Source organism: Schistocerca nitens, chromosome 11 (genome assembly GCF_023898315.1).
Source record: "Schistocerca nitens isolate TAMUIC-IGC-003100 chromosome 11, iqSchNite1.1, whole genome shotgun sequence".
In the NCBI taxonomy this organism is placed as follows: domain Eukaryota; kingdom Metazoa; phylum Arthropoda; class Insecta; order Orthoptera; family Acrididae; genus Schistocerca; species Schistocerca nitens.
In genome coordinates this window covers 156,392,042-156,418,744 of record NC_064624.1, presented here as the reverse complement: position 1 = coordinate 156,418,744, position 26,703 = coordinate 156,392,042, and the positions used below count along the sequence as shown (strand labels likewise).

Sequence of the window (26,703 nt, the reverse complement as noted above, 5' to 3'; positions counted from 1 at the left end):
AGCAAGAAACAGATATCTCCTGCCACTCTCAGTCGCATGGACACATCCCCTCTTTCTGAAACCTTCATTACAGCTGAGAGTGCTGAGTTGCACAATCTGGTATGTACAAGAATAAGATCTTGGTTATCAGTAGCAAAAAAGCATGGGATATAAGAAATTACACAGGTTTCCTGAACTCATTTAAAAGTGTGTTATTTGCCGAACAATTGACGTGCACATTCCCCCTAAGTTCAGAATTTATGTTTCAGTATCAAAGGGTTATGACGTTTCTCGTAAGGGAACAAGCCAGAAGTGCAACATATTGGGATTAAAAAATTCCACTGTGTACAATGAAATTCTGGCTCGGATCCTCAGCAAGCACAGAGAATGTACACTTTGCACACTGCTAATGGGAACTGCAATGGTAAGCCTTTCCAGCGGGCATATTAAAATTTCTTCAGGCCTGTCCATTTACAAACACTTACACTCTAAAAAGCCCAATAAATCTGTTTTTACAATAGTGCAGCAAGCAACCAGCACAAGGTGACTATTTTGTTAAACACCTCTTGCACCACTGAAAGTTAATTTGTATTGGAAATCTCAATATTTCTTCTATAGCTTCTAAAAACACAGATGACAACATAAAAGTAGAACCTTACAGCCATGTTCCCTAAATTTACTGCCTCAGCTGAATCGATATCAGCATTTCCTCAAACATAATCTACCAAGTTCACACAAATATTCTGCAAATTTTTCAAAAACCACAAATTTTTTATCTGAAATTGTGCATTACAATAAGAAGAACTGCACGAATGCAAATCTTTGACTAGTAACTTATCAAAGGGCGCCTCCTGTACGCCGTGTACTGCATCTTCGCCTCCCGGTAACCTCAGACGACTGCGAGCTGTGACAGGTCCACACGATAAGGTATTTGTGCCGTACGGAAAGACGTGGTGAACACTGCTGCCACTTCTCAATCTGTAAGATCAAATGAACATTACTTAAAAAGTGAAAACCACGAAAGTTTTACTTTTAACTAGGTACATCATTAAAAATCATGACCAATTCCCCCGCACTTGTGCCTTATGGTATGAGAATAAACTATCATCAAGAAGTACGTTAAGCAGAAACAACATTAAGACCATCTTGGCACAAAGGCCAACATTACAACTAGGCTTGCTCCAAAGGGCTGTTTCAAATGCTTTAAAAAGGTAGAGTAAATAAACATCAGAAGGATGCTGCACGTGGTGTTACCAGAAAATACAGTAAATTTTTGAACCACATTTTGTGTTCTGTGATGATCAATGTGCAACAGTCCAACGTATAAGCTCTTTATGGACAATCCTATGCACCATTATCTCGGGTGAGTACCAGCATGACAAAACCACATTCATATGTCTCCGTTTCACAATTCCCCTGGCTTCATTACACCTCACACGAAAGCCTTACGGTACTGTAGAAATCGCATCACAAACGAGTTGAGACAGTGACAACAGGGTGTAATCCGCCAGATTAGATTTCAAATTCCTGAACAATCATCGTCAGTTTCCACACAGCCAGGCTAATGATGAATAGTTTCTCCCCAAGGACTCTGCCAATTCATTTCCTTCACTAGAAATGCTTGTTGGTTCCATCACAGAGAACAAGTGTGGACGTGGAGAGAACAGAAAAAAGCAGTATAGCTATGATCACTTCCTCTTACAGTTTAGACCCCATTTCAATAATAACCGGTGCTGCAAGCTAACTAATCAAGACAAGAATAGTGCCAGTCACTGTAAAATTTACAAATTGTTCTCACACCCCATTTTTCTCAATAGGAGCAGCAGCTTGTATTATTTCTGTTTTTTCTAACAAACACAAATAAGGTACTTCATTCAATTCTCTATACAATGAGTAAGTGGCAAAAGGCTGAATGACACTACAAGGAGGGTTTGTCAGCATATGTACATAAATGGTAGGAACATGTGGACAAAGTTTCCTGGAGAGCAGATCACATATCAACTTGTCCAGTTGTCAAGAGGGTAATGAGGTGACAATCTCAAAGCACAAAATTTGACTACAACTAAACACACAGACACCGAAGAATGATCTGTCAGAGCAGTTAATACACACAAGCAGTGGTGTCTAACAGCTTATATACTAAGGGATGAAATACAGGAAACAAATGGTTATTTACAACTTTTACAGAAGTCAGACAGCAATTCTAAGAGTTGAAGGATGTTAAAGGGAGCAAGACGAGTTTGCAGCTTGTTCTCAATGTTTTACATTATGTATATTTTACTAGTAGCAAAGGAAACCTAGGAGAAATCTGGAAACGGAATTAAACTTCAGGGAGGAGAAATAAAAATTCTGAACACTGATGATGACATTGCGATTCTGTGAGATGGAAGAGGAGTTGAAAGAGCAGGTGAAATAAATGACAGTATCTTGGAAAGAGATATGATGAACACCAACAAAAGTAAAACAAAGAGTACTGGAATGTAATCTAGTTAATGTGGCTATGTTTAGGGCATGAGATACTAAAAGTAGTCGACAAGTTTTGCTAGTTGGGCAGCAAAATAACCATCGACGGCTGCAGTAGTGGGGATATAAAATGCAGAAAGGCTATAGCAAGAAATCGTTTCTGGGGTGGGGAGGGAACTTGTTAACATCTAATATAAATTTAACTGCTAGGAAGTTTTTTCTAAAAGTATTTGCCTGCAGTGTAGCCTCGTTCCGAAATGAAGTGTGGATGATAAGCAGTTCAGACACGAAAAGAACAGAAACTTTTGGAATGTTGTGTTACAGAAGAATTCTGAAGATTAGATGGGTAGATCATGTAACTAATGAGGAGGTAATGAAGAGAACTGAGGAGAAGAAAAGCTTATGCCATCGCTTAACTAAAAGAAGGGGTCAATTGATAGGGCAGACCTGAGACATTTAATTTTGTAGTGGAGTGAAGTGTGGCAGTTCAACACAGTAATGGGAGATGAAGGGATAAGTACAGTAATCAGATTGAAATTGATGTAGATTTTAGTAGTTATTTGGAGATGAAGAGGCTTGTACAGGATAGACAGCATGGAGAGCTGCTTAAAACCAGTCTTTGGACTGGAGACCACAGCTACAACATGGAGAGCTAAAAAAGTCACACAAGCATTGGGTAGATTTTGTATTTAGGGTACTTACAAGACAACTTCAGCAGAAAAAAAAAAAGGAACACTTAACAAAAAAATTGCCTGTAATGCCTTTAGTAAATAAAATAGGTTTTTAAATAAAAATTACAATGAGTCTGAAAGGAAAGGTTGACAATCATCAGATAATACTTGTTCCGACTTCAGGTCTTTTTAACACTTTGGAGACCACGTCAGCATAGCTCAGGCTGAAAGTTTGTGCTAAAAAAGACTGTACCTGTGTATAGGTCAGGCCATGATTTTCTAGAGAAGTGAACTACCTATCACTCGAAAAGTGAACTCATCCTGTACGAGAACAACGTACGGATGTCTCGCGACCTGCCACTCGAGCTCTGCCACCTTCCATTGTCAATTTCTAGAATTATTTCAAAAGAAACATCAGCAAACATAACAGCTGCTGTCATGAATGGATCTCTCAACTCATCACATTGCAGTCCGGATTTTAGCTGATAAGGCTAAGACTGAGCCAATACAATCGCACTGTCATAATTTTGTGCTTGTACCCACTAGGTTTCTCAGTTTGCTGCAATTCTGTTACAAATACGTCACATCTGTCAAATGACCAAGAAATTTTGGAAGCTCGAGAGAAAGAAACTGGTCAAAAACTCACCTCACATTTTTTTCATCGGAGGGCAGTTATATTTTCGGTTGTGAGCATCTTAAAATTAGAAATCTATCAAAGAATTTTAAAGTAAATATGAAAAATGAATTTTGGAACTTTGCCCTTTTTGAGTATGCATTACTCTTGAAAATACATCAATTACAAATGTGCCAGTAACGCTTTACAAAACTGTATAAACGGCCAGTTTCCTACGCCCAATTTTCTCCCAAATGGCTCATCTCTAACAGCAGATGGTATCAGAAAAGATGCAGGAGCAACACAGGTGCTCACAGCTGAAAAGTATAATGCATAGAGAAGTCTGGAAGAGGGTGGTTTAATGCCCAAGTGACACGAGCGGCTGCTCAAGGCACCGAGGCGAGAGGTGTGCCAGAGGCACCTGCGTGCAAAATTTGTATATAGGGTGTACTGTAATCAGTGACAATGTGAAAGCATATGATAACAGAAGCAAAAATAAGCCAGTAAACAAGGGTCTGAAATGACGTATTTGTGAGATAATTGTAAATGTGTGGTAACAAACCTCCACTGACTTCACTGGCAAATACTGTCTTCATTTCAATTTGAGCCCAATTAAAAGGGGACATCACAGAATAGTTTACATAAATACTAACTGGGACAATACTTTATACTGAAGTCCATGGTGGACTGTAACCACACATTCGCAAGTATGTCACCAAAGACTTGTGGCGGACCCACATATTCTGGACTGTTATCATATACTGTCACACGAGTGAGCTTTTGCTATTAGTTGTGATCCACCCTGTACATACAAAACAAAATTTTATTACAAGATTTGTAGATAATTCAGTGATAAGCATGTCAGTTTAAACTGGTGCAGTCACCAATAGTCAAATCCAAATACTGCAGTGGACTCTCTTTAATCACACAGAAATGTGTGTTATCGTTTCCATTTGCATACACAAAAATTTTTATCATATTTCATCAAAGTTCTACAACTTTCACAGGAGATTCCCAAAAGTGTAACTACATACAAGTTTTCTTTGTATGTAACATAGAACATATGTACTTAAACAGTGTTATGTTTAATGCATCAGTTTAAAATTCGATTTTTTTTTTTTTTTTCCCTGTCCCGCCTTTTTCCAATGGAAAGTTAGATAATTAATAAATAGGTAATTTTCCTGTGTTAAAATTAGGGTTTGGATTGATGTTATTCTGGCTGATTATAATATTCAGATAGCATTTACAGTTAATATGCTCACAAAATATCTGTTACTTTTATGTAATTAAAGCATAAAAATCATTAAATATTAACATTTGGTCAGGTGCCCGAAAATGCTCCGTTACAGGCTGAAGATCTGGTGATGTCATTGACTGGGAGTAAAGCCCGGTCCACACGCAACGATCTGTCTGCGCAGACATCGGCGCAGATGTCTGTACATGCAAAAGATTGCTGCAAATGTGGTGTGTTCACACGACACAAACCCCAATCTACTACTCGCCCGCCATCTGTCGGTGTAGAAAAGAAATATCAGTGGCAAGCGACTACGCTCCCCGTAAACGTCAAAAATTTAATTCAATTATTTGAAATATAGAAATGGAGGAAGTTCTGTTGTGGTCTGTGTTCGCAACTTGTGTTGCAAAAACATTCAGACCAACCGCAGGAAACGGAGAAAGCGGTCAAAATGGTGTAGACAGTGGCTACTAAAGCGAAAGCAGTTTTCTCAACTAAATTTACTGCGAGATTTGCAGGGCGAACCTTAAGAAAGCCAAGCAGATCAAAATACTGTAACGTTGGCTGGTTTACTTGATCTACTCCTACACCAGATCTTCTAGATTTCTGAAGTTTGGATAACTCTTTTCGTAAACAGTTCGCAACAATTTTTTTTTTTTTTTTATTACTGTTTCTCTGTTTGCTGAGGCGTCAACAGCCCGCAATTTTTCAATTAGAGCATTGTATGGTGCTGTCTTTTTGTCTCAGTCACTATATTCTTTACTTTTAATCTTCCACAAACATGGGTGGTTTCTATATATTTCAATGAATTCACTTACAAACTCTCGAGAACACTGACGAGTATCGGCCATTTTAATGCCCTGTCCGCACAAATACAAATACTAGACTGAGCAAACAGCTGTTTCGCGCCAGATTTGCGGCGATCTCCTGTCCATACGCTCCAACTTGTCTGAGCAGATGTGGTTTGAACCCACAGATTTGAGAGGTTTCGCAAACCCCCAACTCCAACTTCCAGTTTTGCACACACCTCAGGTTGGTGCAAATCTTCTGTCCACACGCAACGATCTCTCTGCGCAGATGTGATGTGCGCAGACAGATCATTGCGTGTGGACTGGCCTTAAGACAAAGCTATATGTGTGTTCTAGACTGTTTGACAAAGTTACAAGGTTTTTATGTACTTTTTCTGCAAACAGTTTAGCTATTTAGGGATGGAAAACACAATTACAATATTTTAAGTAACAATAGAAAGTAATTTTGTGAACACTGGCAGTGGAAACATTGCAAAAGTTGACGCGTTTATGCTCCATTTATTTAGAGTGGTGATATGTGCAATTAGGAACCCTGATTCCTGCAACATCATTAAACTCACTCACCACTAAGGAATTAGATTAGATTGGATTCAGTTTTTGTTCCATCGACCCAAAAAATGAGTTGATTCTCATGGGTGTAGAACATGTCAGAAAGTATAACATAAAAACATCAAACATTTGAATATAATACTTACTACCCCGACCATTTGTCAGGAGATTGTTGAAATAGGTGAATACAATGTGGTAGACTGGAACAGCTAATATTTACAGAATTAACACACTGTCAGAATGAAACATTGTTATGTGCTATTAATAAACTTATACAAAAAATGCCTAATCTTGACTGTTGTGACCAAGTGCAGTCAAAACTGAAATCTAACAGACATTTTTACTTAAACTGGCTTAACAGTCTCTGTTAAGATATTCACTTTCACAAATAGGTCTGTATATTATAACTAGATTGTCAGCTATCAGTCATGAGCTACAACCCAAGACACAATAAAATTATTCATGACAAATCTTAGTGCTGATTTCCATTATAGAAGACAACTTAGTAGAGTGTTAGCTCTGATCAGTCCCACAGTGGCACAATGGATAGCGCTTCTGACTGTGAATGACGATATCACATGAGCGAATCCTGGAAGAGTCATTTTTTTTAAGGTTTTACACGAAATACAAAACGAGAACTGAGTGTGGCAGTTGTTTCAACAGTGGGATGTATTATTTATAGCTTCATATTGGTCTTAGTCTGAGAAACGGACAACAGAGGATGAAAGCGTTTACTTTCTGAGCAAACAATTCACCTTTTTGGGAAGCATTGCTAGCAGTGAAGATGTCAACATACGTCCAAAGTGCGAGGTGTAGGACTATGAGTTACACGGAGAGAGATAAAGCAGTACAACATGCAGATAACAAAAACATAAGGGCTGTGATGTTTCTGAGTGTAAACTAATGTCAGTGTTTGAAGCAGACTTACTTCATCTTTATGTAAGACGATGAAACTTATGGAGTTTAAACAGTAAGGATCATGACTGGACAGCATGAAGATTTAAAAAAATCATCATTTCTAATAAAGTAAAAAGTGTGTGATCATATTAAGAAGAGAATATCTTTTTGAATGTGATGTTGGTTGGTTGGTTTAAAGGCGGGAGAAGGGACCAAACTACGAGGACATCAGTCCTGAGGACATCAGTCCCTATCTGAATGTAATGTGTGAACAGTAATTGCAAATATAAGTGCACATGAACAGCAAGGAAATAATATTATGCTTCTGATTGTTGTGCAGTTTTTTAAGTGTGATTTGGTTTACATATGAGAGAACTGTCGAGTAGTATTACGCGTATATGTTAAAGTATTCTTTCAGGATTGAGCTGAATCAGCATTTTATGGGCATCATCTTATTAAAGTCGATAGTCTACTGCTCTAACAACTGAGCTGCCGAATAATTTATCTGGAGCTGGGTGAAACGACAATTTTCACTAAGAGTTTAATTAGTTGAATGATACTTTCCTTCCTTGTAACAGTGGGAAAGTATATCTCAGAGTTAAATTAATGTTAACTTCACTGTGTGACACATTTGTATAAGTTAGTGAGCATGGGTGTCAAGATGGTGGCAATTTGCCAATACAGTGCTTCCACATTTTACAAACATTTCTCATTCACCGAAACACTCAGGAGTTTTTATACACACATTCGTACAGTATGGTGTTACACATCATTTATTACCAATTTTCCAAAACATAAATTCCAAAACCAGGTATCAATATTATGACAGCAGCAACAACGAGCTAGTCAGTGATGTCACAGGCATAATAGGCTTTCAAATGATTTGAATTTCACTTCTGTTTTTATAAAATGATACTGAAATGCAAAAGGGAAAAAAGCATGTCAGGAGCACAACACGACGTAATTAATAATTTAAGACAGATTCCCGAAAACAGTCAATATTCTATTAGAGTATTAATAGATGGCATATTTTTATTGAAGCTAAAATACTTCTATTGGTATAGCTATTGACTTTCACCAAAAGCTTTTAAAAATAATATTTAGCAATGGAATGAAATTGAAAACAGGTTGTTTGTTACAGAAGAATGTCTAGTAGAACTTGTTTTAAGAGGAAAAATAACCAATTTCCACAATCACTATATTTAGATTCAGAGGCCATACATAAGTCAGTCAGACAGCTGGAGCCATACTGCACAGGGTTTGCAGACCAACATCCACAGAGTTTATGTCATAACTAGTCCACTCTGAAGTAATTTATTAGACAAAAATTTGGAACGTGAGCTTGAGAAAGAACTACTGATTCCTGTAAATCTTAATGAAATGATCACAGACCATTTTGCAGTACAGAAGGGAAGACAAGCCGATTTCATCAACAAGTAAATCAATTTAGGTAAGCAAATTGTGCATTAATACATGATAAGATGCAATTCCTACAAAATGAAAAGCTTGAAAATGGGTGGTAATACATTTTTCCAACAACTTCACATTTTCCGACCCTTTGCACAACATACTGCACAAAAAAACGACTTTTTGTAGATATTTTTAATGAAGTGTATAACTTGAACCACACAGTTTTATAATAACAAATATAAATACAAAAACCAACAAATACACTATGCTAACTTCGCAAATGTGGCAGTTGCTCGGTTTGCTTCTGTCAGACAATCGCCACGCAGGTTCCACGATATCACAGAAAAATATCACGAATTCTTAAAGGCTGTGGATGGAACACCCACAAAACATTATACATCTCACATTTTGAATTGAAAACGTGAAAAACAAAGCATGCAGCAAACCTAACATACACTGCATTAAAGAACTCTTTTAAAGTCAGCAGATAAATATGCTACCTATAGACTACCTCTTGGACTTAGATTTTGATGTTATTTAATTGTTGATTATGAACAGACAGGACACACAGTATGTAAACTTTTGGCAAAAGTGTGATATCTCCTCCCCTCTCCCCTCTGAAATCTTGGTTGTTGTAACAGACTGATCTGTAGAATATCCTGAGGTCTCTGTCAGTTTGACTGGTAAATGTTGCGGCCTTCCCCAGTATGAAAACTGTGAGCTCCACCTGACACGTATTATTCTGGTAAATGTTGCGGCCTTCCCCAGTATGAAAACTGTGAGCTCCACCAGACACGTATTATTTACTATCTTACAAACCACTCTAAGTAGCCAATTGTTTCTACATTTTCACAGTTTTCATTACCACCAAAATTGCCAATATACGAGGGTCACTCCAAAAGAAATGCACACTATTTTTTTTTAAATCCATATTTTATTCTACAAGTTTGAAAGTTTTACAGTGTGTACATACATCCTTTAGGAACAATATTTCCATTTCTCCACATAATTTCCATCCCTCTCAACTGCCTTACGCCATCTTGGAACCAGCGCCTGTATACCTGCACGGTAAAATTCTGGACTGACCTGTTGGAGCCACTGTTTGGCAGCGTGCACAAGGGAGTCATCATCTTCAAACCTTGTTCCACGAAGAGAGTCTTTCAGTTTCCCAAAGAGATGATAGTCACTTGGAGCCAGGTCAGGACTGTAACGCAGGTGTTTCAGTGTTGTCCATCCGAGTTTTGTGATCGCTTACATGGTTTTTTGACTGACATGCAGCTGTGCATTGTCGTGCAACAGCAAAACATCCTGCTTTTGCCGATGTGGTCAAACACGACTCAGTCGAGCTCGAAGTTCCTTCAGTGTTGTCACATATGCGTCAGAATTTATGGTGGTTCCACTTGGCACGATGTACACAAGCGAGAGTCCTTCGGAATCGAAAAGCACCGTAGCCATAACTTTTCCAGCAGAAGGTGTGGTTCTGAATTTTTTTTTTCTTGGGTGAATTTGCATGATACCACTCCACTGATTGCCTCTTCGTCTCTGGTGAAAAATGATGGAACCATGTTTCATCACCTGTCAGAATTCTTCCAAGAAATTCATCTCCACCATTCTCGTACTGTTCCAAAAGTTCGCCACATACCATTTTCCTTGTTTCTTTGTGAGCCACCGTCGACATCCTGGGAAACCACCTGGCACAAACCTTTTTTAACCCAACACTTTCAGTATTCTGCAAACACTTCCTTCCCCTATCCCAATGTAGCGCTACAATTCGTTCACTGTGATGCGTCTGTCAGCAGTCACCAGTTCGTTAACACTCTGCACATTGTCTGGAGTGTGTGCAGTGCGAGGCCTGCCACTGCAAGGACAATCCCAATATTGCCGTGCCTGCTTTCATCACGTAACCTGCTTGCCCACCGACTAACTGTACTGCGATCGACAGCAGCATCTCCGTACACTTTTTCAACCTCTTGTGGATGTTTCCCACTGTCTCTTTTTCACAGCACAGGAATTCTATGACAGCACGTTGTTTCTGACAAACGTCAAGTGTAGCAGCCATCTTGAAACATGCTGTGACGGCACCACTCACGGGAACAGGTTGAACTAAGTTTGAAAACAAGCGGGAAGGATGTATCTACACACTGTAAAACTTTCACACATGCAGAATGAAAACTGAATTTTTACAAAAAGAGTGTGCATTTCTTTTGGAGTGACCCTCATAATAAGCAGCAGAAGTGGTACAGCAAAGAAAGAAATAGCCTGGTGCAAGGAACTGTTTGAAGAGTAGACAGAAGCAATGGCTGTAGTCTTGAGGCAGTCTCTGGTACTGATAGGTCAGCTGCTTCATTTTATTGCGCAGTGGCCACGAATAAGGAGGTATCTCTAACAGAATGACCTCCTCCATGACAACAGGCACCAGTCCCGAAAACGTAGATCGTGTGAAATCCGACGTATGCTACGCTCACACAGTACCCTGAAAGTCACAGATTGAGGCAATCTGGTGGATGCACTATTTGTAGTCCCCCAACAAGCATTTCACTAGATACCACAGCAATGTTTATCAGTCAAAGTATGAACAAAATATGTTATCAGAATTGCAAGGTCATTTTACGTCACGTCATCTGTGCTCTCTCATCTCAGATTTGTTGTCCCTATAAAAATAAGCACAACTATACCAAATTTTAGCAGTTTATTTCTGTTTCCAGTATACGGCACTTTGGGTTTTGGAAGATTTGTAGTATTGTAGCATATCGATGCTGCACGAGCCGGCGCCTCGAAGATTCCTGCGGACATGTGAGCAGTGCTTCGAACATCGCCACTAATTGGATGACGTGACGAATGGAGAACCTCCGAGTCCGCCAGGACGGTGTTATAAGTGGCAGCCACCTCGGCACCTTCTTCTAATTCGAGATTAGTCCTGTGTCACTAGTTGGTGCCAAACATAACACTGAGCTGATGACAGCTAGTTGTACCAGAAAATACTCAATGTATGTCAGGCCACTGCTTATAGCTGGCTGCAGCTACCACAAGTAGTCACAAGTGTGGCATTTCTTCACTCACAAGTCGAGTACAACATAGGTATTTAAAGCGCACCGGTCTCAATCTCGTGCTCAAGTGTCGGGATTCCTACGGCGACAGATCCGTTTGGCCACCTCCCAGCCATTTATCATTAGCAACGAGGGCACAATATTTGGCTCCAACTCGTGTCAGAATGAGATTTGCTATTTCTAACATTATGATGTCACATGACAGCAACTGCTAGCATTTTAAAAATAAATTACTATTTCTTTGTTCATAATCCAAACTATGTGACCTCTGGTGGTTATATACTCTATAGCACGGTGTTCCCATTTGTGTGTCTACCAGGGGAGCGTGGGTAGCCAGGCACAGGTGGGGATAATCGCACCAATTATTCCACGACTGAATACTGCACACTACACAGTGACCCGATGAAGGTGAAGATGTTTCTTAATCGCAAAATGTGGATTCTCAGTCCCCCATATGTCCTTAATACTTATCGACGAAGCCATCCAAATGAAAGTGGGCTTCGTCGATAAAGCATACTAATTCCCATCGTGCCCCACGGCCAACCGTGCAGTTTGAACATCCTAACGCAAACCGCTCAGAAGTTATAATGATGTTATTTCATACAGTTCAATAATGGGCAACCTGTATGTGGGTAGGAGGCAGCTGTTTTCCTGTGGGTGATGTCAGAATGTCAAATTATCTCCAATACTAAAGCCCACGACAGCATTTACGACATCCGGACCGGGGCTGCACGCTAGACAGCTAGCCACTCAGCACTCAATCTGTTTCCTCATTCTGTTCTGTGTAAACTACGACTGACTGATATCTGCGGTGTTCTGTGAGTTTTGTCATAATGGCTGAGACAGTTAGAAGGCCCTTTTCTCACATGACATACTCAATCTACGGATGCAGTGCAACAGGCAGATTCCATATTTCTAGATTTCCAGAAAGCTTTTGACACGGTGCCCCAATGCAGTCTGTTAAAGAAGGTACGAGCATACGGAACAGGTTCACAGATACGCGAGTGGTTCGAAGACTTCTGAAGTTATAGATCCCCGTACACTGTCCTCGATGGCGAGCGTTCGTTAGAGAAGAGAGTATCGTCAGGAGTGCCCCAGAGAAATGTAATAGGACCTCTAATACTCTCTATATTCATAAATGATCTGCCAGACAGGGTAGACACCAAGCTGCGGCTGTTTCCTGATGATGCTGTGGCATACAGGAAGGTGTCAAAGTTGAGTAGCTGTGGGAAGACACAAGATGACTTAAACCAAATTTCTAGTTGGTGGATAAATGATGAAGCAAAATGCAAATTAATGCAGATGAGTAGGAAAAACAAACCGTTAATGTTTGGACGCAGCATTAGTAGTGTCCTGCACGACACAGTCGTGTCGTTTAACTGTCTACACACAATGTCGCAACGCAATATGAAATGGAATGAACGTGTGAGGGATACGGCAGGGAAGGCAAATTACCAACTTCGAGTTATCGGGAGAGTTTTAGGAAAGTGTGGGGTCATCTGTGAAGGAGACCATGTATAGGACATTAGTGTGACCTGTTCTGAAGTACTGCTCAAGTGTTTGAGATCCGTACCACGTCGGATTAAAGGAGGACATCGAATCAATTCAGAGGTGGGCTGCTACGTATGTTACTGGTAGTTTCAAACAACACACAAGTGCTACAGAGGTGCTTCATGAACTCAAATGGGAATTCCTGGAGGGATATCAACATTCTTCTTGGGGAACACTATTGAGAAAATTTAGAGAAATGGCATTTGAAGCTTACTGCAGAATGATTCTGCTGCCTCCAACACACTCTGTGCATGAGGACCACAAAGATAAGATAAAAGAAATTGCATCTCGTATGGAGGCATACAGACAGTCATTTTTGCCTCACGATTTACAACTGGAACAGGAAAGGAAATGAGTGGTACTGGTATGGAGTACCTTCCACCATGTACCATATGGTGGATTGTGGAGTATCTACACAGATGTACAAGATATCAAACGATTCACAAACAGGCAAGTGACCTTATTTTTTAAAGAGTACCCATTCTTCAAATGTGAGGCAGATTCAACCGAGCCAGACAGCGATACTGCCAAGGTGCAGGAGCGTAACACGGCTACTGTTTATGCACTTTCAGTCAAGTTGACAATGCAGCATTCCTTGGGAGTTTTGTAGCCAGACGCCTTTAATGTCGTTGCCAATTACAGTCCCGACTGGGAAACTCTTCTTCGATGTGAGATTATCGTACAGGCTGCTCTGTGTTTTTTAAAATGTCGTTTTCTACTGGGAACCTCGCAATTTTTGGAGCAGCAGCAGTCGGTACAGCTTTGGTGACGGTGTAGCACGTATGTTAATTAGTGCAGACATCTATCAATTACTATATTCGATTTGGTAGAAAAATGCTGTTGCGGGTAGATCAGTATCGGGTGCCCCAGAGGTATTGCTGCACGTGGTATTCCTTGCACAGCACACACAGTGTCTGATGCATCAGCACAGACCTGGGCAGTGATATCTGCATCTGATTCTGTCTAGAATCTTTATGAACTCTGGGTGACCAGCTGTTGGAGTGTCACGGAAATACTGGGTTGGTGAATAAGTTCATAGCACTATCCATAAGTTTAATAAATGCAACAGATACACGGAACAGATTTTACTCGTCAATAACACATTCTCCTTTACTAATTACAACAATCTGCCAACACTGGTGTAACTATTCAATTCTGCGACTTTAGGAATCACGTGGTTTTGAGGTGAAGAACACGTCGAGCCAGGTACAGAGCACATTTTCATCGGTAAAGGAAGTTCCTCGAAGGTTGTCAGAAAGCAGAAAAGGTGAAAATCAGAGGGCACAAAATAAAACGAATAAGGTGGGTGCAGAATGACTTCCGAACCCAACTCCTGTACAGCATTTTTTTTTTTATGGAGTAGCATCACTTTGCCGAGTCTTTGTGGTCATCATTTTCAGACTGTGTCTGCAAGACGTCCCAGTTGTTGACAGTAAATGACAGCAGTGATGGTTACACCTCACCACACTGTCACTGTTCCACCAGATGCGTAATATTATCTTTTGTCAATGCGCGAACATCTTTGAACGTGGAGTTGCTGCATTGTTTGGGCTCAACCATTCCTTTCTATTCCCTATGTAAGCATAAAGACACCATTTCTCATCACTAGTTATGATACGAGATAGGAATTAATGGTAGTGTTTATAAGCCAATTCATGGAGAGCAAGCAGAGATGCAATAAGGCTGATTTTTGTGATTTTGGCTTAGAGGATGTGATACCCGTACATTCAATTTTTTGAACCTTCCTCATTGCATGCAAATGCTGCACAAGGGTGGGATGATCACAGTTCATCACATTTGCCCATTCTGCAAGAACACTGATGTCAATCATTGTGGATTTGTGCGTTTGAACGATCTTTATCAAACCCCAAAGCGTGCCCGAATGTGGGTCGTCAGTAATGTCGAAATGATCCCCCTCAAAATGAGAAATCCATATTGTTGCCACGCTCTGTCCAGTGGCATTATCTCCGTACAAGGTGCAAATTTTTCTAACTGCCTCCGCTGCTGTCAACCTTTGCTCTCCATAGTGCGGTAACAATGCTCACATTACGCCAACAATATGAAAAGTGCACGTAAGTACCACAGACCGAGGCGGTTACAACACCCTTGCCACAGGCAGACAGCAAATATCATTATCGTTGCACATATATGGGGACTTTCCTTTGTAACACGTGGAGTTAACCACGGTCAGACTCACGATTGGCTAACCTCGGTTATCTCGCTTTTTAATCGGCGTTGGTGCAGTTAGTCATAGTGTTAGAAGTGATGAGGCACTGGGGTGTCATAAAAATTGATGAAGTATTAAATGACTGCAAGTCACTGGAAAGTAATTTGCATGGCTTTCATGCAAGTACACACACAGAAACAGTAGTAACCTGCCAGACTGAAGAAAAAAAGTAGCATGTTAGAGTTAATTTATATCTCTCCAAAGCATACAATACCATCCATCATAGTACCCTTCTAGAAAAATTTTAGGCACAAGGAACATGCAAGAACTGATTTGAATCACACTGTACACAGATTGTAGTACTGATTTCAGCTTACTCCACTCACAAGATCATTTCAGTATCAGATACAAAAAAAAAAGTGCAAACAGGAGTACCACACAACAGACAGCACTAATGTGATCTGTGAACATAAGCAACTGCTGTGAACAACTACTGCTCAAGTCCCAATGCATGTCCACTCACAGTTCAGTTCAAACAGGTTGACAATGACTATAAATTAAAAAAAAATTACATGCGATTTGGTAATTTAAGTCAAAATATAAATCCACATCTGGTGCTGAGCGACAACTAACAGCTACAAAATTGCTGGGGAGTCATGTTGATAAAAACAAATTTTAATGACCACATACCGTATTTACTTGAATCTAAACCGCACTAGAATCTAAGCCGCACCTGAAAAATGAGACTCGAAATCAAGAAAAAAAATTTTCCTGAATCTAAGCCGCACCTGAAATTTGAGACTCGAAATTCAAGGGGAGACAAAAGTTTTAGGCCGCACCTCCAAATCGGAACAAAGTTGGTCCATTGCAATATGAGACACAATTTAGGTCGAATGAAAGACGATACAGCTACAGTAGTTTGGTTCGAGTCGTAAGCTTAGCAGTTAAGCTTTACCAGGTAGCCATTGCTATGCATCAGGTGCTCCATCCGTATTTATACGGGTACCCTTCCTTTTTCACATGCTTCGTCTGGTTAGAACTGATTGTTTATTTTTCTTTGATCTGATAAGTGCCGTTCTCTTTGTTATAGGTGTTTATGTCACACTAAGCTGAAAATGCATTACTGTACTGTGTCATGCATTGTTTGTCGCATTCTGATAACGAGTGTTTACGACCTGTCGCCGCTCGAGAGAGAAATCGTCTCATTAGCGAAACAGTGGCAAGAGACTGCTATTTGCTGTTACCTACACTCCTGCTTTCAACAAGAAGAACCAAGTAATAGACAGCGTATGATAGATGTTCTGAACGAGCATTTAGCGAAAAATTTTCTCCGTTTGAAAATCTTTGCAGATGCCTCTTTAGTACATTACATGCTGCACTGAAATTAGAGTCATCTTAGATTCAAAAATCTAGTCAATTGCCATGCTTCATTTCTGACTGTATCACTATTAGGCATAAGAATAATACGAATATAAACATGGGATGATGTCTATTTTTTTTTTTTCGCGTTTGCTGTTGTCTCACTCTAGTTTCGTAGTTTATTAGGCAGACAGGATTTAAATGAGTTAGCAGCAAACACGAAAGAATACATGGCAAAATGTTTATATTCGTATTATTCTTATGGCTAAGAGAATACTGCATGCGATTCACAATTCATAAAAGTTCCTATAAGGAACCATCTCTTCTCACAGGTAGGAAAAAATTCAGAACGTAGAGTTGGCCATACTGACAAACATCCCAAACAGTCTTGCCAGTCGGATTTTCGTAGTTCATTGAAATGCTGCTACATTTGAAGATGCACACACAGAATTTGTATTTACTTCGTTGGATAATGTACGAAAATGCAGTGGTCGAAACTCGAGGCGGAGAAAAAAGCTCGTCTTCCACCTTTTTTCTAAATTTATTTACTGACGCAGAGGGTTTGGCACCAGTATTTATCTTTGTGCCCACAAAGCATGCCTGTGTAGCACTACATATATTCAACGGCAGAACTTAGTTGTGGCGGCGCCTATCAACATTTTCCAGAACTTCTGCTTCCTCTGCACTCGATTCTAAGCCGCAAGCGGTTTTTTGGATTACAAAAACCGGAAAAAAAGTGCAGCTCAGTTTCGAGTAAATACGGTAATAAAACTAGCACAGAAACTGAAATCAGCCTGTTTTTCCCTTAGTATTATGGTAACATTTGTACCTCAGAAGGTGCCAGGATGGCAAATTTCTGCTATTTAGTCTCTTACAACATAGTGAATAATATATTGGAGTTCCACCGCTTAACGCACGAAACAACTTTTTTCTTTCTTTTTTTTTTCCATTACAGAAGAGGGCTATACAAATAACACATAGTCCCCTACAGACACACTGCAAAACCATATTCAGAAAGCTTAAAATACAACATCTGATCAAAAGTATCCTGGTGGACATTAACAGGGGATGTGTCCACCTGCCACCTTTACGACAGCTGGAGCTCAGCTGGGACCTTTCAGCGGGGTGTCTCTAAGCCTGTGGAGGAATTTTAGCCCCTTCTTCCTCGAGAACTGCACCCACACGAGGTAGTGATGTCGGATCTGGAGTGAAACCTACGTTCTAGCTCATTTCAAAAGTGTTCCAGGTGGGGACTCTGGGCTGGTCAGACCATTTCAGGAAAGTTATTGCCCACAAATCATTGCCTAACAAATGCTACTTTATAGCATGGTGCACTGTCCTGTTGATAAAAATATCCATTGTCTAAGTGCACCTCCACTGCACATAGTACACAATTCTGTAAAATATCTTCATGCCCTTCCATATTTAGTGTTTTCTTAAATGCAGTAATGACACCACACCTAACCACAAAAAGCACCCCCACACCATAATACCACCTCCACCGTACTCCACTGTTGGCACAACACGACAGCAGGTAACGTCCTGAAGGAGTTCACCACACCCGAATCCTTCCATTGGATTGTCACTGTACACAGTGCGACTGAACAATCCAATCACTCATTCCCAGTCATCCACTCTCCAGTGACACCACTCTTTACACAATCTCAAGCAGTACTTAGCACTTACTACAGAAATGTGTGTCCTATGAGGAGCTGCTTTGACCACTTTACGCCATTTTTGTAACTCCCTATGCACATTCACTGAGCTGGCTGGAATGATTATAGTAGTCTGGAACACACCTGTGATTCCTGATTCCTTCTCCTGATTTTGTGCAATTTTTTATCATCCTCTGCAATCCTCAATGGGCCCTGTCCATCAGTACATGACATTTGATTAGTCTCTGTTTAAGAGTGGTTGTTCCTTCACATTTGGCTCCAAAACTTCATGCTTGTCACAGTTCAACTTGCCTCGCCCCCCCCCCCCCCCCCTCGTCCCAACTGTACAATTTCCTGGTCGTCATATCACAAAGTTGCGATTGTTCCTGTACAAATGAGCATGTTCATTCTGTTAACACCCCAACACCTGTGTTTTAAACTATTCACACAAAAAATACCACACCACCATTACACAATTCCACATTTACTGTCTCCTAAGACAATGAACAGTAGCCACACAACACAGCACCCTTTTGAACTAAATCCATTATATGCTGTGGTAAACAGTGGCTGGTTCATGTAATAAAAAGTTATTTCTGAAGCACGAGATGTCATTGCTTGCAATGGGCTCGTGGAAGCATTTGGGAATAGCAGTGGAGATGGGTGCGAAATAGCAATACCTATGACCAATAAGAAAATTACAAAAATACATTGAGATTATTTCTGAGAATACCAACAAGGAGCATTGATATCTACACCATTAAAAGGTGTGTAGTAGTTTCCTCTCACAGTATTCAATGCATACATTTACAACTAAAGAGGAAGGAAGTAGTGACTCTTTAACATGGAAATAACAATCATGGCTGAGTACAAGACTAGTGAAATGAGGCCATTCTCCGCATTACGTAATGCCAACAGTTAGAAGAAAAGAGTATCGTCATACTGAGCTAATGCAGTAAGGGAGTTGGACAGATAGATAGAAATTTGGAGCACTGGGTATCATTCAAGTTTTCTTCTTCAATGAGAAGTTGGTATGCAGGGATCTGACAAACTGTGTTTGCAAAGGATGGCAGAAGCCAAGGTGCATACACAGTTTGCCCTAAGACTTTGGGCATCAGCTGATTTTAACATAATGAGCCAAGAAGCAGTTAATAATTGAACAAATACAAACCCCATGCAGACAAATGGGGAGAGAGTAGAAAACCAAACTATGGAATAAACTTGGTTAAGATAGCTCTCAACAAAGAGCTTCTTCATCTTGCACATTGACAGATGAGAAACCTACCAAAGTTCTGTGTGAAGTATTTTTCTCTACGAGTGTGAAACAATTTGAGAGAGCGGAAGAGAAGCATTAATGCTTTCCTGATACAGTGCAACCACCAGACATCAGACTCCTCACAATGCATCTCTTTCTGTTCATATTTTGAGTTCTAACAATCCAGTCACTACTGACAAAACACCAAATCCAAATTATATTTCACAAATCAAATCCTACCAAACTGAATAGGCAAATGGGAAATCCTTTTCAAAAACTTACATTGATCCACATGAAATAGTGCCAGATTTAAAACTCCTCATCCACCCATCACGTAGCAACCGGTCCATTACGCTGATGCACAAATGAACAGTGATGCAGGCAGCAGCCAGTGCAATTTTCTACTGCCGCTTATGTTACACACCTGCTAGAAGTAGAGAGAAAGACCAAGTAAGAAAAAAATTCAGAAGGAATGCACTAATGCAAACAACTTAATGTCCAGAAGACATCAATCTTACGGTCTTCAATGGAATTTTACTGGCAACATGGAAGCCCAAGACACTTGCATGTATAAACATTTAGGTCCAACCACTGCCAAAATTTCTGGCCTAGAGAAGTGGCAAGCTGCTTCTTATTTAATTAAGAAATATTGTAAAAGCGTAAGCTTCAAGTTTTTAAGATTTAAATTCCTAATAATTGTAATAATCATTAAACAAGTATAATTTTTCTCTACAACACATTCACATCTTTCACAATTAGCACTGGTATACAGCGGTTTGGTAGACAGGCAGGGGGAAGGGGGGAGGGGATTCTGGCATGGGTGCAGCAAGCTCCCCATCATTGGGGTTAAAGCTCACATTTGACATTACATTACATTAATACTTGTTCCATAGATCATGAACACAACATTTTGTAATCGTAATGATGTGGAACGTTTCAGCTTAACACAAGTTTTCTTTGCACAATACAATGTTTTTCCTCCCTCACATTGAAAAATTGATTTTTTTTTTATTACTACTTCATATCTAAAAATTCATCTATTGAGTAGGAGTAGTTGTCATTTAGAAATTCTTTTAATTTGTTTTTAAATGATGGTTGGCTATCTGTCAGACTTTTAATGCTATTTGGCAAATGACTAATGTTTTCTTTGGCAGCATAATTCACCCCTTTTTGTGCCAAAGTCAGATTTAACCAAGAAGAGTGAAGATCACCCTTTCTTCTAGTATTGTAGCTATTCACTTCACTATTATTTTTTAATTAGGATGGGTTATTAACAACAAATTTTTAAGTGAATTTATGTATTGCAAAGGTACTGTGCATATCCTGAATTCTTTAAATAAAAGTGATCTTGGGTGGGCTCCTGCCATTATTACGATTACACGCTTTCGTGCAATGAATACTTTTTCTCTTAATGATGAATTACCCCAAAATGTCATATGAAAACAGTGAATAAAAATACACATAGTATACTAATTTACTGATACATTTACCACTATAATTTGCAATAACCTTCATAGCATGAACAGCTGAGCCTAAATGTTTCAGCAGATCATCCACATGTTTCCTCCAGTTCAATTTCTCATCAATGCATACACCCAGAAATTCTGAATATTCTGCCTTAGCAACAGACTTCTGTTCAAATTCTATATTTATCAACGGTGTTATGCCATTTACTGTGTAGAATGGTATGTACTGTATTTTCTCAAAATTTTGTGAGAATCCATTGGCAGTGAATCACTCCATACACTCCTGGAAATGGAAAAAAGAACACATTGACACCGGTGTGTCAGACCCACCATACTTGCTCCGGACACTGCGAGAGGGCTGTACAAGCAATGATCACACGCACGGCACAGCGGACACACCAGGAACCGCGGTGTTGGCCGTCGAATGGCGCTAGCTGCGCAGCATTTGTGCACCGCCGCCGTCAGTGTCAGCCAGTTTGCCGTGGCATGCGGAGCTCCATCGCAGTCTTTAACACTGGTAGCATGCCGCGACAGCGTGGACGCGAACCGTATGTGCAGTTGACGGACTTTGAGCGAGGGCGTATAGTGGGCATGCGGGAGGCCGGGTGGACGTACCGCCGAATTGCTCAACACGTGGGGCGTGAGGTCCCCACAGTACATCGATGTTGTCGCCAGTGGTCGGCGGAAGGTGCACGTGCCCGTCGACATGGGACCGGACCGCAGCGACGCACGGATGCACGCCAAGACCGTAGGATCCTACGCAGTGCCGTAGGGGACCGCACCGCCACTTCCCAGCAAATTAGGGACACTGTTGCTCCTGGGGTATCAGCGAGGACCATTCGCAACCGTCTCCATGAAGCTGGGCTACGGTCCCGCACACCGCTAGGCCGTCTTCCGCTCACGCCCCAACATCGTGCAGCCCGCCTCCAGTGGTGTCGCGATAGGCGTGAATGGAGGGACGAATGGAGACGTGTCGTCTTCAGCGATGAGAGTCGCTTCTGCCTTGGTGCCAATGATGGTCGTATGCGTGTTTGGCGCCATGCAGGTGAACGCCACAATCAGGACTGCATACGACCGAGGCACACAGGGCCAACACCCGGCATCATGGTGTGGGGAGCGATCTCCTACACTGGCCGTACACCACTGGTGATCGTGGAGGGGACACTGAATAGTGCACGGTACATCCAAACCGTCATCGAACCCATCATTCTACCATTCCTAGACCGGCAAGGGAACTTGCTGTTCCAACAGGACAATGCACGTCCGCATGTATCCCGTGCCACCCAACGTGCTCTAGAAGGTGTAAGTCAACTACCCTGGCCAGCAAGATCTCCGGATCTGTCCCCCATTGAGCATGTTTGGGACTGGATGAAGCGTCGTCTCACGCGGTCTGCACGTCCAGCACGAACGCTGGTCCAACTGAGGCGCCAGGTGGAAATGGCATGGCAAGCCGTTCCACAGGACTACATCCAGCATCTCTACGATCGTCTCCATGGGAGAATAGCAGCCTGCATTGCTGCGAAAGGTGGATATACACTGTACTAGTGCCGACATTGTGCATGCTCTGTTGCCTGTGTCTATGTGCCTGTGGTTCTGTCAGTGTGATCATGTGATGTATCTGACCCCAGGAATGTGTCAATAAAGTTTCCCCTTCCTGGGACAATGAATTCACGGTGTTCTTATTTCAAATTCCAGGAGTGTATTTTCTGAAAGACACTATTTACAACTTCCTCAGCTAATTCTTGTTTGTTGGGTGTGATTACTATATTTGTAGCATCAGCAAAAAGAACTGGCTTTGTATCTTCATGAATATAGAGTGCCAAGTTAGAATAATAAGGGAAACAAGACTGAACCCTGATGGACACGATCCTTGATACCTCCCCAGTTAAACGACACTGCTGATTTTTGCATGCTATTGTACTGTTAATTTCAGCCTTCTGCATTCTTCCAGTTAAATATGAATTAAACCATTTGTGCACTGTCTCACTCTTATCACATTAAGCTTATCTGGACGAAATTCATGATTCACACAGTCAAAAGTGTTTGATAGCTAGAGAACTTGGATAATCGAAAATACACATAAACACATGTCTTTATCACAAACTTCTGTTTACTGAATTTGCAAAATGTGATACATATCATTCGAAGCCCACTGCATTACTTTCACGCTGTTCACTGCAAAATAACTATTTATTTATTTATTATTAAACTTGCATTATTACAGCTGCATTAGGCACGGAAGTCACACATATTGGCGAGGCACGGAAATTTGTGCCAGACTAGGACTCAAATTTATTTGCAAAATTACAGCTAAAATACACTATTTTGATCACTTGCTTTCAGTTTATTTTCAGGAAATTTTTTTTTAGTTTTTTAAACAAATTATGTCCATACTCTAATGACAGGCCAACACATTACAGTGTCTCAGTGTGCACAAGAATGGATTCCTTATTTTCACTCTCTTCCTCTACCAAACATACTCTGCTCACTACATCCATGTCACTTAGTAGTTTAGATCTCTGTCCATAGGCACTACTATTTAGCCACTCACAAATATTTTTATCGTATGTCTTTACAACCACAAATATGTATTCTAAACAAAAATAATTGTCCTAATTATGACAGAATACTTTAGGTTTCACGGGAGTTTTTCTCCCCCACCCCCACCCCCCCTCCCCCCAAAAACTGCTGAACTTCGCACAGATAATCTGCAAGCTACAAATCCAGACCACGATGATTAGGAACTTGATCCCATTAATTTTGAAAATATTCTTGCACTAGAGATTAAAAAAAGGAGTGATCTTTAATCTGTCAGTCATTTCTTAGACACTGCTAATACACTCAACTTTCCTGGAGTTCTTCAAAGTAATGTGTTGCTCTGTTGGCTAAATCTGATTAAAAGCAGGCCTTGTCAGTTGTCATACTACTTTTAGCACTGATTGTTTTTCTTGCCTGACAGTAACCCTTGGCAATGCTCATTGACAAGAGGACACAATTCCATACTACCCCACACACTTCTAGCAAGATCACTAGCCCTTTATTAACAAGAAGGCATTTTGTAGGTCTATATGGATGACAGAAATTATTTTATGAAATTAATGAAAAGATAACAAATACCTTGTCAAATTTCCAAGTGGCTATTGCTTCTTTTGCAATGAATCCTTTTCATTGAATTACTGCAAATGTACTCTGAATTATTACTAATGCCACAAGCTGGGTTTCCTTGCATACGTGGGGCAACTAGAATCATTTAGAAACAAGTGTTGCAAATACCCATTCATGTGCAATAACAGACCCAAGTCAGAATATCAGTAAAAGATATGTTCAACAAGTAAGGCAACACTTATTTTTCTGAAAGCCAGTTGGTTTTATTACGGATTCCAATACATCATATTATTCCCAACCCTTTTGCTTACAAAACCCTATTTTTCAATCACAATATCTGTTCAATGTGACAGCCTTAAACTATCTTATTGGGAGGACCTGTATGCCTGCACGGTACCATTCCACCGATCGATATCCGAGCCAATAGAGAAGTCCAGTTGTGTGTTTGTGATCTGCCAATCACCTCGAATGGGTGTGTCACACATTCCAATGCTGCAGGAGAGAGAACTTCGTGTCGGCAAGTGGGAGATCGAACAGGTTTGCGAGATCTTATTGCGTTGACAGGCCTCTTGCCCAATGACTCGCCATGCTTTTGTTCACTGCCAGATCTTTGTAGACATTCTGCGAGTACCTATGAATATCTGTGATGCCCTGGTTTTTTACCAAAAGAAACTAAATGACAGCTCTCTGATTGGAATGCACCTCCATTACAGATGCCATTTTCAAGGCTACACATGATGTGTGATCAAAATGTAATGGGAAGTTTTTAATTTCACAGGCTTTGAAATATATAATAATTATTTTTTTATCTTGTTGGTACACATGTTCCTGGTGTATTTTTCATTTTCAGTTGTATTGAATTTTTAGTTTATTATTAAGAGTTGAAAAGGTTGTGTGTTTTCAAGTGCTCATGAATTTTTACTTTAGAAAAAGATAGATCAGAGAATTTGAATTGAATTTTGCTTGAAAAATGGGATAAAGCAGAACACTGCATTCGAAATGTTGACTGGCTTTTGGCGAATCTACTACCAGTAAGACAAGAGATTACGAGTGGTATAAACATTTCAGAGAGGATCGAAAAGATGTAGTCGATGACAGCCCTGGATGCCCTAGCACATCAATTACTGATGACAATGTAAAAGTGGTAAAGAAAATGCTTCTGGAAAATCACCAGATCACCGTGGGAGAGGCTGCTGATGATGTCGGCATATCCTTCGGCTTATAACAAACAATATTTTTGGCTGGTTTGGGCACGAAACATGTAGCAACAACATTTCTTCCAAAATTACTGATTTTATTTAGAGCGAAAATGACATCACACAGATATCGCTCAGGAATTTCCTAATGCAGTAGACAATGATCCACAACTTTTATCCCTTGTATCAATTGAAGACATACATTAGAAGCTTCACATTATTAATATTTGCACTTTTATGTGGATCTTTAGTATGGATCCACTTCATGTGTGTGATGTCCTTAGGTTCGTTAGGTTTAAGTAGTTCGAAGTTCTAGTGGACTGATGACCACCACATGGAGTATGTGAGTACACGTTTTATTGTCAGATGCTTGTTTTGCCATGTGAAGAAATTTTAATTAATAACTACACATACCAAATTTTAACCATTATAATTGTGATACTGGTTAATCATGTAGCCTAGCTATAGTGCCCTCTACTGGCCTCAGTTTCCTTGCATAAAAACAAGACATATTCTGGTCACCGGCAGCACTTATTATGTACCTACATGTTTAGTTTGATGATACTACATCAGAGTATTTTATGGTATGTATGGCTGGTATACATGGCTGTTAATCATGTAATCATTTTATCTTTCTTATGTAGCACTAAGACTTTTATAGAGTTAGCATCAACAAACTAACTTGGTTTGTTACACACTGTTCTGCTTTTGTAACGGATCTGAAGATGGAAGTAGCCGAAACCGGTCATAGTGAAATGTAAGAAAAAAAAATTATGTGATCAAGACAGTCCTGTAAAATAAAGTGTCAAAAACTTAACCCTTGTGCAACCTTCATAACACCCAATTTTTCAGATGAACTGAAACTAGTGTACACAAGTCTCAGGTTATTCCTCATTTGCATCTTCAAAATAAGAGCATTTAAATAGGAAGGAACATAATGGACACTAATCTGTATTCAGGTTACCCAGATAACCACATATCTCCATTAGAACAGATACGAAGTTCACGAATGAAGTACTTTATTTTATATAACATATTGATAGTTTTATAATTTATTATGCAACCAAGTAATAATAAAACAGATTTAGTCATAAATATGTGCAAAATATATGTTTGTTTCTTTTTTTTTTTGCTGTATGTGACAAAGTAAATTACACAATACTATATACCTAGGCCTACTAACTTTTGCTGCTTGTTACAATGGAAAGATAAACTTGAAATTATCATTTATTCACAAAGCCCACATACTGTTGTAATGCAATGCTCTCACATATTAG

General features: G+C 40.1%; 1 long non-coding RNA gene across 2 annotated transcripts in view; it reads right to left on the bottom strand.

Annotated features, from left to right (window-relative positions):
- Positions 1–645: 645 nt before the first annotated feature.
- The window catches only part of LOC126213396 (uncharacterized), a 37,590-nt gene continuing 11,532 nt past the window's right edge, over positions 646–26,703 (bottom strand). Inside the window, exons 2-3 of one of the 2 annotated variants that reach the window (XR_007541159.1) lie at positions 19,942–20,083; positions 646–957 (exon numbers count right to left, since the gene is read on the bottom strand). This is a non-coding gene — a long non-coding RNA (uncharacterized LOC126213396). Of the gene's footprint in view, positions 958–19,941; positions 20,087–26,703 lie in introns of both variants that reach the window. The other variant, XR_007541158.1, reaches the window with a different exon arrangement.